We start from the raw sequence: 13,968 nt of genomic DNA on the forward strand, positions 1-13,968 counted from the left end.
TTTAACATGCATGCTGTATACAACACGCAAACTGCTGGGTTAGATGAAATGGATGGAATCAAAGTTACAAAGAATAATTATCAACCACAAATATGCAGACATCATCACTCTTGAGATGAATGAAAGTGTTTAAGAGCCTGCTGATGAGGACTGAAGCAGAAATCACAAAAGCAGTCTTGCATCTCAACATACATTACCTCACCCTATCAGTTATTTGCAGACAGATGAGAAAATAAAATAACTCAGTGTTGTAGTGGACAGATGTCTGCCTGTAACAATGGTAATAGTATTCGCCAGTTACCGGAGAGGCTTGAGGCCTGGCAGATATGTGGGTGGGAGATCAGAGTAAGCAACTTTTCTACCATGAAGAGGAGGGGTACTGTGCGGGTTTCTGTAGCACCACATGGCATTTGAGCGACACAGACATGGATGCTCAATGGGCTGGGGGGGGGGGGCTGTCCATGTACACATGGGAATTTGGGCACTCCTGACGAAGGTGCATACTTGCATCACTTTACACCCACCCATTGGGAAATCGTAGGGAACTCTAGGAGGGGGGGGGGGGGGCTGAAGTTGGAAGCAGTTTATGCAGGGATGGGATGCCTCTTCCTCCACTCCCAAAAATAACTAAGAACAAGTATTTAAATATCCAGACTTGGATTAACCACCTCAGGCCATCAATGCAAAGTCTTCGATGAAAAATCAAAAAGGACCAGTCAAAATGAGTTCTGAATGGAACAGAAGAAAAGAAAAGAAAATGGGAGCAATGCACTACACAGTGCTAAACCTTTACAGACCATTTGGACCTGCCTGTCTACTAACAAAATAATGGTGTTGGTTACATAAGGAAATAGATCCTGAATACTTATCCGTTTAGAAAAGAGACTGTCAACACTGGTGTAATATGCATAAAATACAGCAAGCCTAAGCCTATGCCATTTGTGGGACCACCATTTGCTGTCTGTGACCTTACAAGCATCAGGAACTACTGCATGGTACCTCATATTTTCACTGCAAGAAATACTGTACAAAGAAACACAGTTTGAAATTCTGAAAATTTTATTCTCTAATGTCAAGTGCTCATGGGTAACCCCCCCTAAGGTTTTGTAGGTTATACAGACTTTTTGTTGCGTCTTTTGGCTTTTCCCGGTTAGGGGTCGCCACAGCGGAACTCCGGTCCGCTAATGATTGATAGTTGATTTTTACATGCTGTGTTACCAGTCCTGACGCACAACCTTCAACGAAGGTACGCCCATTCACATATGTCTTCATGCATAAGACGCTCTAGCTCAGAATCGAACCGGACAGCGTCTTACTGTGAGGTGACAATGCTACCGCAGCACCACCACCATGCGTTTTGTAGGTTATACAGACTATGGAAGGAAATTAAAACACTGAAGAGATGAGACAAAGCTGCGAATGTATGTTCAGTTCCAGTGCAAACTTTTGCCTTCTCCTCCTTATGCACAGTATCCAGTAGCAGAACAGTGCATCTCTGTCGATTCCACAGGTCCTGTACATTCACACAGCTGAATCTGCCAGCTGTGTTTGACCACCTTTTGGGAGAATCAACAAGGAACTTCCCATGCTTTCTCGACGGAAGACTTGGCCGCCTTCCATACAGAAACTGGTAATTTTCTTTTTTTCTCATTCTAAATCATGGATGCCATAAACAAGAGAACTGTAAAGTGCGAAACTACTTTTCAGGTAGACAGTAGTAACAGTCCAGCACATGTAACGTCAAGAATTAAAGATTCGTATAAACATAACTGTAGCACATGTAGTACTTTATTAATGTTCATGTCAATGCTTTATATAAATGCATTACGTTTGACTGGTATCTTAAACAGCAACCTCATTTGTATGGCAGTAAATGTTTACTGTGCAAGTTATATGAAACTGCTTTCCGTGTGCAATATCATAAATGTCCTGTCACCACATGTAAAATGTTAATTTTAGAGTCAGTATCAGTCAAGTCAGTTATTTAGAAAATCTTCTGTACATCTTGCTAGACAAAAGTGGCATAAAACCACTGCACATTGCAAAACAGAGACGAGGTTAATGGTAAAGTGAAAAAGATTTAAACTTCTAAGACACACAGTGAGTTCAGAAAGTTAAGACAACGTATGCAAACACTTTTTTAAAAGTGCATAAGAGCTTTAAAGTCAGCAGGACAGAATACTGACAAATATAATCTGGTGAGTTAAAGCAACAGCAGTTAACTAGGCTGCTAGGAAATAATTTCCGACATACTATTCTACATTTAGAAAATGTAGAAGCGTACACAGCACAAACTTTCATTCAGTTAAAGCAAGGCACTTAAATGGTGATTTTAAAACCATTTCGCATAACAAAACAGTATAAAAATCAAATGGGAGTAGTTAAATGCAGTGAAGACATGACGTCACAAGACAGACATGCATGTATTTTCTTTTCACGTAAATTGCAGCAACACGCAGACAACAGCAAATGTAAATTATGTAAATATATTTGTTTTAAGCTTGTGTTAGTTATAATATTATCAAAAATAGCACAGACTCCAGCAAAAACAGTATTCAAAAGCAATATTATGCATAGTTAAGCAAATTACAAATATTTATTATAAATCTAAGAGTTTTACAACTGCATTCTAATATCAAGTTGCAAGTATATTAACAAATGAAGGTACGAGTAAGTGCTAAAGGAGTTGAGGGTTAAGCGTCTGCAATGCGCAGAAAGAAAAGTATGCAAGCTCAACTCTTTCCAAGCTGGAATGGGTAGTTACAAGGAATGTTGTACAAGATAAAATGTTACTGGCACTGAAAATGGTTGCCAGGTCAAACGGCTTACGCTTTTCTAAGACATTGTCAAGTATTCACGTACAGCATTAAGCAAAAAGCACAAAAGTCTACAAAAATCCTCTGTGGTAACTGTAAGAAGACGTCAGACATGTCATTAATCATCTGTTTGCAAGTAAATACTACTAGTACAGTCAGTACATGGGCTATAGTACACAGTCAAATTATGCAGGTCCCTTTACAAAAAGGGAGGGTACAAACAGCTAGTAGTAACAGTAAACGTCTTTTCAAAAGGAGTAAAAGCAATACTACAACTTTGACAGTATAGGCAACAGCAAAAGCTTTTTAAAAATATTTTCTGTTTTTGAAAATGGCCAAAAAAATGATCAGATCAGATCAAATCAAAAAGCAAATGTGTAAGTGTCACAGTCTAGGTAATAGCCAAAGGGCAAGCATACATTTAATTCTCACAGCATAAAGCAAACAAACAATACTGTAATAAAATAATGTATACTACAGGGGGAAGGGCATACTTTCAATTTTACACTAACTGTGTAAACAGTACTGCAGAAGAGACTCAAAGTTGCAAAGTAGTAATACCAAAAATACATCTTAATGTTTCAAGTAATGTAATTAGCAGGCTTCAGTTTAATGCTAAGGTTAAAAACTGGACTAAGTGTACATTACAGCCATGTATGTACAAATGCAAAAACAATCTGTACAACCAAGTGTATTCTGTACATTATATAGTAAATGGTTTATCTATGTAAATATAGTAACAAGTCAAAGCTTGACATCTGTGACTTTTTTCTCAAAAAACAAGACTGCAATGCCTTTGCGATAAAATCCTCAAGCATTGTCAATAAATCACTGTACAGAGTCATATTCAGATTCATCCAATTCTAATAGTAATAGTTGTCATCATTGTGTTGATAATATAAAAAGTACAGTTGTGTACACCTACCATAAATGTAGATGTTAGAGTGTCTTCACTGTTGCAGTCATAACTGTAGGGTGCTCCTGCCGGCAGGCAGCCCGAGGTCGGCCAGAATCCCAAAGTCTGGGTCCGGCGTCGGCTGTATAAGCTAGTATCCGGACGTCAGTACGCCTTGGTACATAGCCCTCAGCCGACGCCATCTTCTCCAGCCTTTCTTGCCCTAGATGTCAGAAGTCCCCAACAAATCAAAAAATGAATCCAACAAGGAAACACAAATACATCACAAATAAGAAAAAAAAAAAAAAAGAGGGGATAGGAGGGAGGGAAACCCCGACTGCAACAGTGAAGACACTCGAACATCTACATTTATGGTAGGTGTACACAACTGTACTATGTTCTTCGTGTTTCACTGTTGCAGTCATAACTGTAGGGTGGAATCCCAAAGCAGTGTAGATGGGGAGGAGGCTTTAGATAGAAGAAGGGGAGGCAAGAATACCCTGCAAAACAGCAGAGGCAAAGCCTGCCCTAGACTTAGAAAACAAGGGGAGATAGTAGTGCTTGGAAAAAGTATGCACAGAACTCCAAGTGGCAGCTTCCAAGATATCTTTGGTAGGGACTCCTCTGAGGAAAGCTGTAGAAGTAGCAGCTGCTCTAGTAGAATGACTTCTAATGGTCCCTGGAAACTGTTTCCCATGATGAGTGTAACAAAATCTGATTCCATAAGCAATCCATTTGGAATTAGTTTGTTTAGAAATAGGTTTTCCAAGGGAACTGGAGGCAAAGGAAACAAACAATTGGTTAGACTTTCTGAAATCTTTAGTCTTGTCCAAGTAAAATCGTAACTGTCTGTGCACATCCAATGAATGCAAAATCCTTTCCCCTTTATTTTGAGGATTTGGAAAGAAAGTAGGAAGGTGAATTGTCTGATTTAAAGCCACTTTCGAAATCACCTTAGGCATGAAAGTAGGATTGGTCCTCAAGGATACTCTGTCCTGATGGAAAATAAGGTATGGTTCCACAGCCATGAGAGCTTGCAACTCTGAGACCCTTCTGGCAGAGGTCAATGCTAGCAAAAGAACAGTCTTCCAGGATAGAAACTTAATATCTGAAGATGCAGCAGGCTCAAAAGGAGGCAAAGTAAGTTTTCTAAAACATAATTAAGATCCCAGGCAGGGACAGGAGGGGTCCTTGGAGGCCGCAAATTTTAGCCCTCTCAAGAACTGTTTCACCAAAGGATGTGAAAAACAGGAGGATCAGAACTGTAATGCATGAGATAGCAGAAGCATGTATCTTAATGGAAGAAAAGGAAAGTCCTTTAGATAAAAGTTCCGAAAGGTAAAGCAAAATAGAGGAAAGATCAGGAACCTGAGGATCAGAGCCTCTGTCCTGCATCCAAATAGAAAACCTCTTCCATTTAGAGGCATAGGATTTCCTAGTGCTAGGCCGTCTAGCTTCCAAAAAAACATCCAAAACTTGTTTGGGAAGACTAGAGGAAATCAAATTCCTTTGAAGAGCCAAGCTGCCAGGCAAAGGGTCTTGAGATTGGAATGTAGTAACTGACCCTGATGCTGGGACAGAAGCGAAGGGTTCAGTGGGAGAATCCAAGGAGGCCCCGAGAACAGGAGCTTTAAGGTTGGATACCAAAACTGTCTAGGCCAATTTGGAGCAATCAACATGAGTAACTTGGGCTTGTCCTGTTTTATCTTCAGTAGTACCCGAGGCAGTAGAGGAAGAGGAGGGAAGGCATATGCTGAAAGGTTTCTCCAGCTGAAGGACAGGGCATCCACTCTCCATGCTGTTTTGTGGAAGGACCTGGTGCAAAAGCGAGGCAGCTGATGATTGAGATGGGATGCAAACAGATCTATCTGGGGACATCCCCAAACTGCAGTAATCCTGTTGAACAAGTTGGTGTCTAGCATCCATTCGTGAGGATCTGAAATGTTTCTGCTCAGGCTGTCTGCTAAGAGATTCTGTTTCCCTGGAATGAATTGAGCCTGGAGATGCAGATTCAAATTTAGAGCTGTGTCCCATAAACCCATAGCTAGTCTGCAAAGGGGTATGAATGAGAACCCCCTGCTTGTTGATGTACCACATGACCGTGGTGTTGTCTGTCGAATTAGCAGAGGCCCTGGTTGTAAAAGGTTTTGAAGGCTAAAGGGCATTTTGAACTGCCAACATTTCCTTCAGATTGATGTGCCAGTGAAGATGGTCCTTTGTCCAGGTTCCTGCTGGCAATTATCTAGAAAGTGTGCTCCCCATGCATAATCCGAGGCGTCCGTGGTTAGGATTTGAGTAGGTTGAGGGAGACTAAAAGGTTTTCCTTCGTTTAAAGTGCAAGCCCTGGACCACCAGAGGAACTCCTTCTGGAGGCAGGGGATCAGAGGAATCAGAATATCCAGATCGTGGTAATGCTGTGACCATACACTTTTCAGATACCATTGAAGCTTTCTCATGTGAAGCCTTGCGTTTGGAATCAACAGAATGCAGGAAGCCATGTAGTCCAGAGCCTGCAGGAATTTCCTTGCAGTGAGCTGAGATAGAGTTGCCAAGGTGTTGAAAGTAAAAGCCAGCTGAGTTTGTTTTTCTGGAGTGAGGTAGGCCCTTTGTAAGGTTGTATTTAAGAGGGCTCCCAAGAATACCATTTGTTGAGAAGGGATCAAATGTGACTTTTTTATGTTCACTGAGAATCCCAGTAGTAGGAGAAGGCGTTGAACAAAGTCCAGATGTTGAAGCAGAAGATCTTTGCTGTCTGCCTGAATAAGGCAGTCGTCCAAATAGGGGTAAATCTGGATCCCCTGAAGTCTGCAGTAAGCCACTACTGGTGCCAGGCACTTGGTGAAGACTCTGGGCACAGTAGATAAACCAAAGGGCAGAACAGAGAATTGAAAGTGCCTCAAACCTGCCTTGAACCTGAGGAATTTCCTGCGTTCTTGTCGGATAGGGATATGCAAATAGGCTTCCTTTAAGTCCAATGTCACCATCCAGGCGTCCTGAGAGAGCATTGGAATTAACTGTTGCAGAGTAAGCATCTTGAACTTTGGAATTTCCAAAAAGGTGTTTAACACAGAAAGGTCCAGAATAGGTCTCCATGAGTTTTGTTTTCTGGGAACCAGAAACAGCCTTGAATAAAACCCTTTTCATATTTCCAAGAGTGAAACAGGCTCTATGGCTCTCATGGCCAGAAGAGCATCCACTTGAGTTAAGGCCTCTGACCATTGAAGTTTTGGCAGATCTGGCCAACCGTGAGTCCTTGGCAAAGTGTGAAAGTGGAACTTGTAACCTTTTAAAATCACGTCCAATACCCATCTGTCCTGGGTAATATAAGTCCAATTTCTGTAAAAAAAAAGAGACAGTTTTCCTCCGAGAGGGGCGTCCAGGTGAAGGGGTCCTGAAGCCCAACCGAGAGAGTCATTGAGTTTGCTTTCTTTGAGATTGGGATCTGTCTTCTCCCCTTCTAGGTGAAGAAGCAGTCCATTGTCTAGATCTGTAGGAGGTCTGTCCTTGACCACGACCTCTGGAGCGTCTATATCTTCCCCTTTGAGGCCTGTCAGACGTGGGAAAGGACCAATTTTTTGAGGGCCAATTCCTGGAAAATCTAGGAGGCTTAACTTGCAAGAAATCTTTTACAGTCTGCATGGATTTTGCCTTTTCTTCCATCTTTTTAATAACTTCCTCAGCCTTAGAACCAAAAAGAACATCTTGTTGAACAGGGGCATCTAATAACTTAGCCTTAACCTGTTCAGGTAAACTTTGTTCACGAAGCCAGGCATGTCTCCTAATCACAGTACCAGAGGCAGCAGCCCTGCAAGAAGCATCCAAAGCATCAAAACCACAATGTAAGCTATGCTTGTTAACCTGTTCAGTAGCATGCAAAACATCCTGAAGTTCCTTATCCTCTGCACAAACAGGATGGGAAGCAAGCTTTTGCTTTAAAACAGACAAAAGAAATTGCTGATATTTAAACATATGAAACTGGCAATTTAAAGCCCTTACAGACAGGGTAGCAGAAGTATAAACCTTTTACCCCACCTGTCTAAAGCACGAGAATCCTTCTCAGAGGGAATAGGATTTTTAGAAGTAGCAACCTTAGCAGCCTTAGAGCCCTGAGAAATAGTTTCAGGATCTGCAGAAGGGTTTTAAATAAAAATAAATGAGAGTCAGGAACCCTATAAAATCTATCAGGCTTAGAAGGAGCAGAAGGCATGGAATCAGGATTCAAATTAGCCTCAGAAAAAGCATCATCTACAATGTCCAAGACAGGAGGGATAGCTAAAGGCCTATGCTGAGGAAGAAGAAGAAATTCTCTAAGCCTCTTTTTGGAAGCAGAATATTCCTGTCCTTCCCAATGAAAATGTTCCCTCATCTCATGCAAGGTTTCCCCAAAAGAAAAATCCTCAGGCGGAGAGGCCGAGGGCAAAGAATCCTCAGCATCCGAATCCTCATAATGGGGAAAGGAATAGTCCTGATCAGAGGAAGAAACAGAAGATACAGAAGCCTGGTCAGAGGAATCCAGAGTAACATCCTATCGAGGCCTTTTCTCAGGAGGGGGGTGAGAACTCCTAATCATTGTAAGCAAATCTTCAGCCATCCTCAATAATTGTTTTTGTGTCTTGGGAGTGGATTCAGAAGCAGCTTGAGCTGAAACTTTAGACTTAGTAGGAGTCTTTGTCTTTGCCTTTGAAATAGTGATATGAGTAGGCCTGAAAACCCCCTCAGAAGCCGGTACCTGCACAGCGGTTCCGGACCCATCTGAAGGAGCGACGCCTGAAGGCCCTGCAGCAGTTAAAATAGTGGGCCTTGATGGCTCCCCATGGGAGTCCGTATCGGCCATCGGTTCAGAAGTGGCGGACGACAGGGGCTGCAAAGCGCCTCACTGGCGACAGCCGAACCGGACGCTGGCTCCAGCTGCAACGAGTCCTGTTTGGACCTCGGAGGCCTGTCTTTGTCTTTGCGCTTCTTTGAACTCCGGTAGTGTCGGACATTCTGTAATTGAAGCGTCTGCCAAAATAATTTAAAGCCCAATCGCATCTGCGCTTGATAGTACGAGAGTTGAACCTGGCACAGAACCGACAACAAGAAACGCCGTGGTCAGGGCCTAAGCAAGGTAGACAGTAAGAGTGGAAATCTTTATGAGGTATTTGTTTCCCACGCTATACAATTATTAACTTTTTCTGACATCGGAGGAACAAGAAAAAGATTCTAACGGGTACTTAGCTTTGAGAAGAGAAGTAAGAACTTCGGACCGACAACAACCAAATACGCTGTTCGAAAATCGCCAACCAACATTTTGCGAGCTGCTTTCCACCGCATGGCAAGTAAGACTGGAGAAGATGGCGTCGGCTGAGGGCTATGTACCAAGGCGTACTGACGTCAGGATACTAGCTTATACAGCCGACGCCGGACCCAGACTTTGGGATTCTGGCCGACCTCGGGCTGCCTGCCGGCAGGAGCACCCTACAGTTATGACTGCAACAGTGAAACACGAAGAACATCTGTGTTCACTTGCTGTATCAAAAGAAAACTAAAGCTTTTGATTCCCAGTGTGTTTCTAGTTAATAGCAATACAACTTGACTAAAAAGTACACACTAATATAGACAGTTTTCGATTTAAAATAAAGCACAGAATTTATACAGTAATAGATATGTTTAAAAATATATAAATGCATATGCACATCTATTTGCTAATCAGATGCATATAACACATCTGTTGCTATAATATATGTAGAAATAATATAGTTAGTTAAATACATGTATTTCTGTTTGCTAGCATACATATATTCTGGTACAGCCTGACACAAGCTCAGTGTGTGGAACATACTTCAAGGACTATATATAAAAATGCAGCTGCGAGACAAGGCACGCAGCATTCAACACAGACATCTGCATTTCATTTGCATCATTCTGAACATCAAAACAGAGGGAATTACAATATTTCACAAATAAAACTTAGTTAAAAAATACTACACAAAATAGAACACAAGACAATTTCAGTTGTAAAAAGCATACAGCATGTACGTTTGGGGAGGATAACGTAACAAATATAACAGCATGGTTAGCTGAAAAAGGTCAGGCATACATAAAAGTAGGACAAGAATCAAAGACTGAAACATTTCAGTAAACAGCTCTCTATTAGATGCTGTACATTACCTCAAAAATCTAACAGTTCTGACAAAAGACAGCATGCAAAAAAATGTCAGTGTGTAGACAGTAACACAAAACTATGAATAAACTCAACAGGGGAAAAGGATATAGTTCCTACCAATACTCTATTTGTATAGACACAGGTAATACAAGAAAAGGACCATGGGTTAAATATATTTACCCTTTTGGGTAACAGGCCAGTACTTTATACAGATCAAATGGTAAACATACCATCCACTTGTACTATGATATGACAACAATACCAAAATATTGCACTCCAATATTACATTTCTAAGTTTTAAAGATATCAAAACTGCAGATTTTAAGAGAGCTTGGTATAAAAAACTGGTAAAATAAGACCTCTCAGATTGCACATTTACAAGCACAATGAAATACTATTTAGTAAGTCATTACAAGTATACCAAACGAAAAGAAATGCTGTAGAAACCAAAAACTCAACCAAAAGCAAGCAGCTAGACAGGCAGGGAGACCAGCAAACACCGCCAACACACAATAAGAACAGTATTCCTCCAGAAACAAGGCACGTTCAGGCAGTAAAAGTATTTTATTAACGTATCAAATTTTAAGCAGTTTGCTTTTCAAATAGTTAAACAATCCTCAAAAGACACCTCACATTCTTTTTATATACAACTGCTCAATTAGTAAATAGATAATCTAATAAAGATTTAAAGCAATACATACTTGATAAAAGTATATATGTATGAATGCCAAACCATATTGACATTTTAAAAATTATTTTAGAAATGTTTTAGAAAAAACAGCAACATCATCAGGTTTATATGTGTTGTAACAAAAGCACATACCCATAACAGTGTTCCATATAAATTTTACTAAAAAGTATATATAGGTAATAAAACCTAACTATAAAATATATATAAAATTTATACTAACCTAGTATACAAAAGTTATAGATCATAACCAATGAAAGCAAGTGTCTAGATCTATAAATTCATATTGCTTACACAGTGCCAAAATAGGTATCCATGACCTTACAATTTTTCTGCCTTTAATTTTAGATATGGGGCTATAGATATGGAATCATTCAACCCAGGGTACTTATTTGATTCCAATAACATCTGCCAACAGGTTTCTTTGTGGGACAACAGTGCAGACCATACCCCCTACTACACTGTACAACAGATTCCAAAACAAACAACTTAAAAAGCTCCTTCACAGATCAGAATGCCTAAAAGTGCGCTGGTGTTAAGTTTTCTGTATATCATAGCTCATATACGCCTTAGCTGCCTCCGTCTTGCCTACATAAAATGCCTGGCAAGAGCGGCAGCCAAATACACCAATCCCTGGAGTTACAGTTGTATAAACCATCTGCCCACAATCTTCTGTTTTATATACTGTCCTGATCTATTATATATTTGCATTGTGTACAACACCCACAACGAAACGCCCCTTCTGTAAAGCCTCACCTTAGTACTCTGTTCTAAAGACCTTTTCACATTGAATCCTTTCCTATATACTACTTTGCATGTTAAATCTTTACAGTCACTAAATCTCCTGCATGTTGACTGTAGTGTGATGAATCTGCTGTTCGAAGCTTCCGTTCTTAACTTTGGTTTGTTAGGAACATCCTCAGAGGCTGTCTTGGGCCTCCCAATATGGGGCAAATCACTAGATCTAAGATTTCTCAAATACAGAATTAATCAAAACTGCAGGGTACCCCTTCCAAAAAGAAAGATTTTAGTTTCCTTCCTGACAAAAATAAAATCGTTTCTGTCACACGGGACACCCTTACATACTGACCCTTCAAAATAGATCTGAACTGGTGTAATGTAAATACCATTGTGTAAACGCAGGACTTGAAACGATCATTCATTTACTAAGGAAACATCCAGGTAGTTCAACTGTTTGGTAGAAACATTATAAGTAAAACGTAAAATCTGTGAGATTAGGTGGTAACCCACAAAATCTTCATGCGATCCCTGGCCCAACCCAAAATGCAGATGTCGTCAGGAACCTTGAGTAGTGTATCCAACATTTAGAAAATTCACTATTCATAAATTTTGTTCCCAGACAGACAGAATAATATCTGCATATATGGGGCAAATTGTGGCCCCTATACCCCCAGCAGAGGTCTGCTGATAATATTCTCCTGAGAAATAGATGTAGTTGTACTTCAATACCAGTTAATAGATGCAACACCAAATGAACATCGTTGTTGGTCAATTCTAGCCCTAAACTGTAGGGTATCACAGAGAATAAGTCAACCATCTATGGTGACAAAGAATATATCAGGACTAAATAAATCCATTCAGTCCTTAAGAAATTCTAATGAAGTCCTGCAGATATTCAACTTCCAATCCAGGTTTCAACTTCCTCCAACTTTTGGACCCCTGTGCTGCTACAATGGGGCCTGTGCTGTTGGTTAATAGGACGTGATCGGAGGGTCCCCGAAAATGTTTATGCACCTTAGATTTTAAAAATGACGGGTACCTTAGATGTCTACTTCAATGATTTCCTGGTCCAGATCCTTTAGCTAAATCAATATTTTTGTAAGAAGCATGACCCTCTCGCAAGACATGCTACAGTATATTTAGTGAGGCTGGTGAGGTTGCTCATACATGAGCTTTGGTCCATAGCTCCATGATCACTGTACTACCCCTTGGACAGAGTCATGACTTAACCCCAGAATTACCCCAACCTCCAGGAGGGTTGGTCCGCGCAGTATTCAGATGAAGCATATCTATTCTTGCCAACCTCGTATGTTGTTCATTCAATCCTATTCTCTAGGTTTTTAACTGGGGTGTAAAGGGGGTTGTATGAACTCGAAATTTTGAGACACTGTATGTGTTTGAGAAATGTTACCAAAAATGTGTTGCAAATTTAATCTACGATAAAGAGTTTAACATCCAACATGGTGTTAACCAAGCTGCAACCCTACTAGGTACAAATTTAAATCCTTTGGTAAATAAAAGAAAAATCTGAAATTTCCAAATCACTGTAATTGTAAATATGGTAACATCTCCCAGTCCCCTTTTCTCTCTCTGTTTCCCCTCCAACCCTGGGCAGGAGGTCCCCTCCTGCATCCCCATAGGTGGACCCTGTATCTGTTGTTGGTAGGACTGTTATCTCCTGGGTAAAAAATCTTCCTGATAGGGTTCTTCAGAATGAACTACTAAAGGTTCCGGGAGGGAGATGATCCTAGGATAATCCCTGGGGCTGGGGTTGCCCATTTCTAAACAAGGGGGATTTGGATATTGTCTACCTTACGGTTTAGTACAATGTTACACTGCTGATGCCTTCTCATCTCAAAGTACTTCTGTTTTTCCACCTCAATAGTGAACAATAAGTCCACTAATCAAATCAAGTAAAATATCTTTAAATAAAACCATTCATCAGTCTGATGAGCTCAATGAAATTCCAACATGGTGACTATGTGAAACATTCATTTAAATTCATTACAAGTATCTTTAATAGACAAGATTACAATTTAGCATAAATGGACAATACTGCCTTCAAATTTCAAAATGTTTGTTAAAGTGGCACCACAGTTTATATATGTGGATTCAAATAACCCAGTTTGTTTGTGTCTTTCGGCTTTTCCTGGTTAGGGGTTGCCACAGCGGAACTCCGGTCCGCTAATGACTGATAGTGGATTTTTACGTACCGGGTTACCGGCCCAGATGCACAACCTTCAATGAAGGCATACCCCATTCACATATGCCTCCACACAGAAGACGCTGTAGCTGAGAATCGAACGGGATGTCTTGCTATGAGGCGACAACGCTACTGCAGCACCACCACCGCAGTGTTAATAGTAAAAGACAAAAACAGAAACTGGACACTGCCCATAACTGGTGGGACATTCAAAGGACGGTCATCATCTGGGACCAAATTGGTTAATACATCCTGTGTTGATAGTTTTAGGGGTAATAATAACAATGACAGCTTGAAATTGTTTTATATGCGGCAGGTTACAAAGAGTTGCAATAACTGAAGTTATGATTGTAAATACGAGCTAAGTGTTAAATGCTGTAAATATCAATGCTGACGAAACAAATGCAGTCTTTTCTTTAACTGAAGTTTAGTCCGTTCCTCAAAATAATAAAATAATGGGGAACTGAAGGAAAAATAGTA

The 13,968-nt window shown here is 40.5% G+C and overlaps 1 protein-coding gene across 1 annotated transcript in view; it reads right to left on the reverse strand.

The window, feature by feature from the left end:
- SPAG9 (sperm associated antigen 9) overlaps positions 1-13,968 on the reverse strand; it is a 2,484,778-nt gene that overhangs the window by 2,319,289 nt on the left and 151,521 nt on the right. The window lies entirely within an intron of this gene.

This window comes from Protopterus annectens, chromosome 10.part0 (assembly GCF_019279795.1).
Source record: "Protopterus annectens isolate FY-2018-M chromosome 10.part0, PAN1.0, whole genome shotgun sequence".
Taxonomy (NCBI): domain Eukaryota; kingdom Metazoa; phylum Chordata; order Ceratodontiformes; family Protopteridae; genus Protopterus; species Protopterus annectens.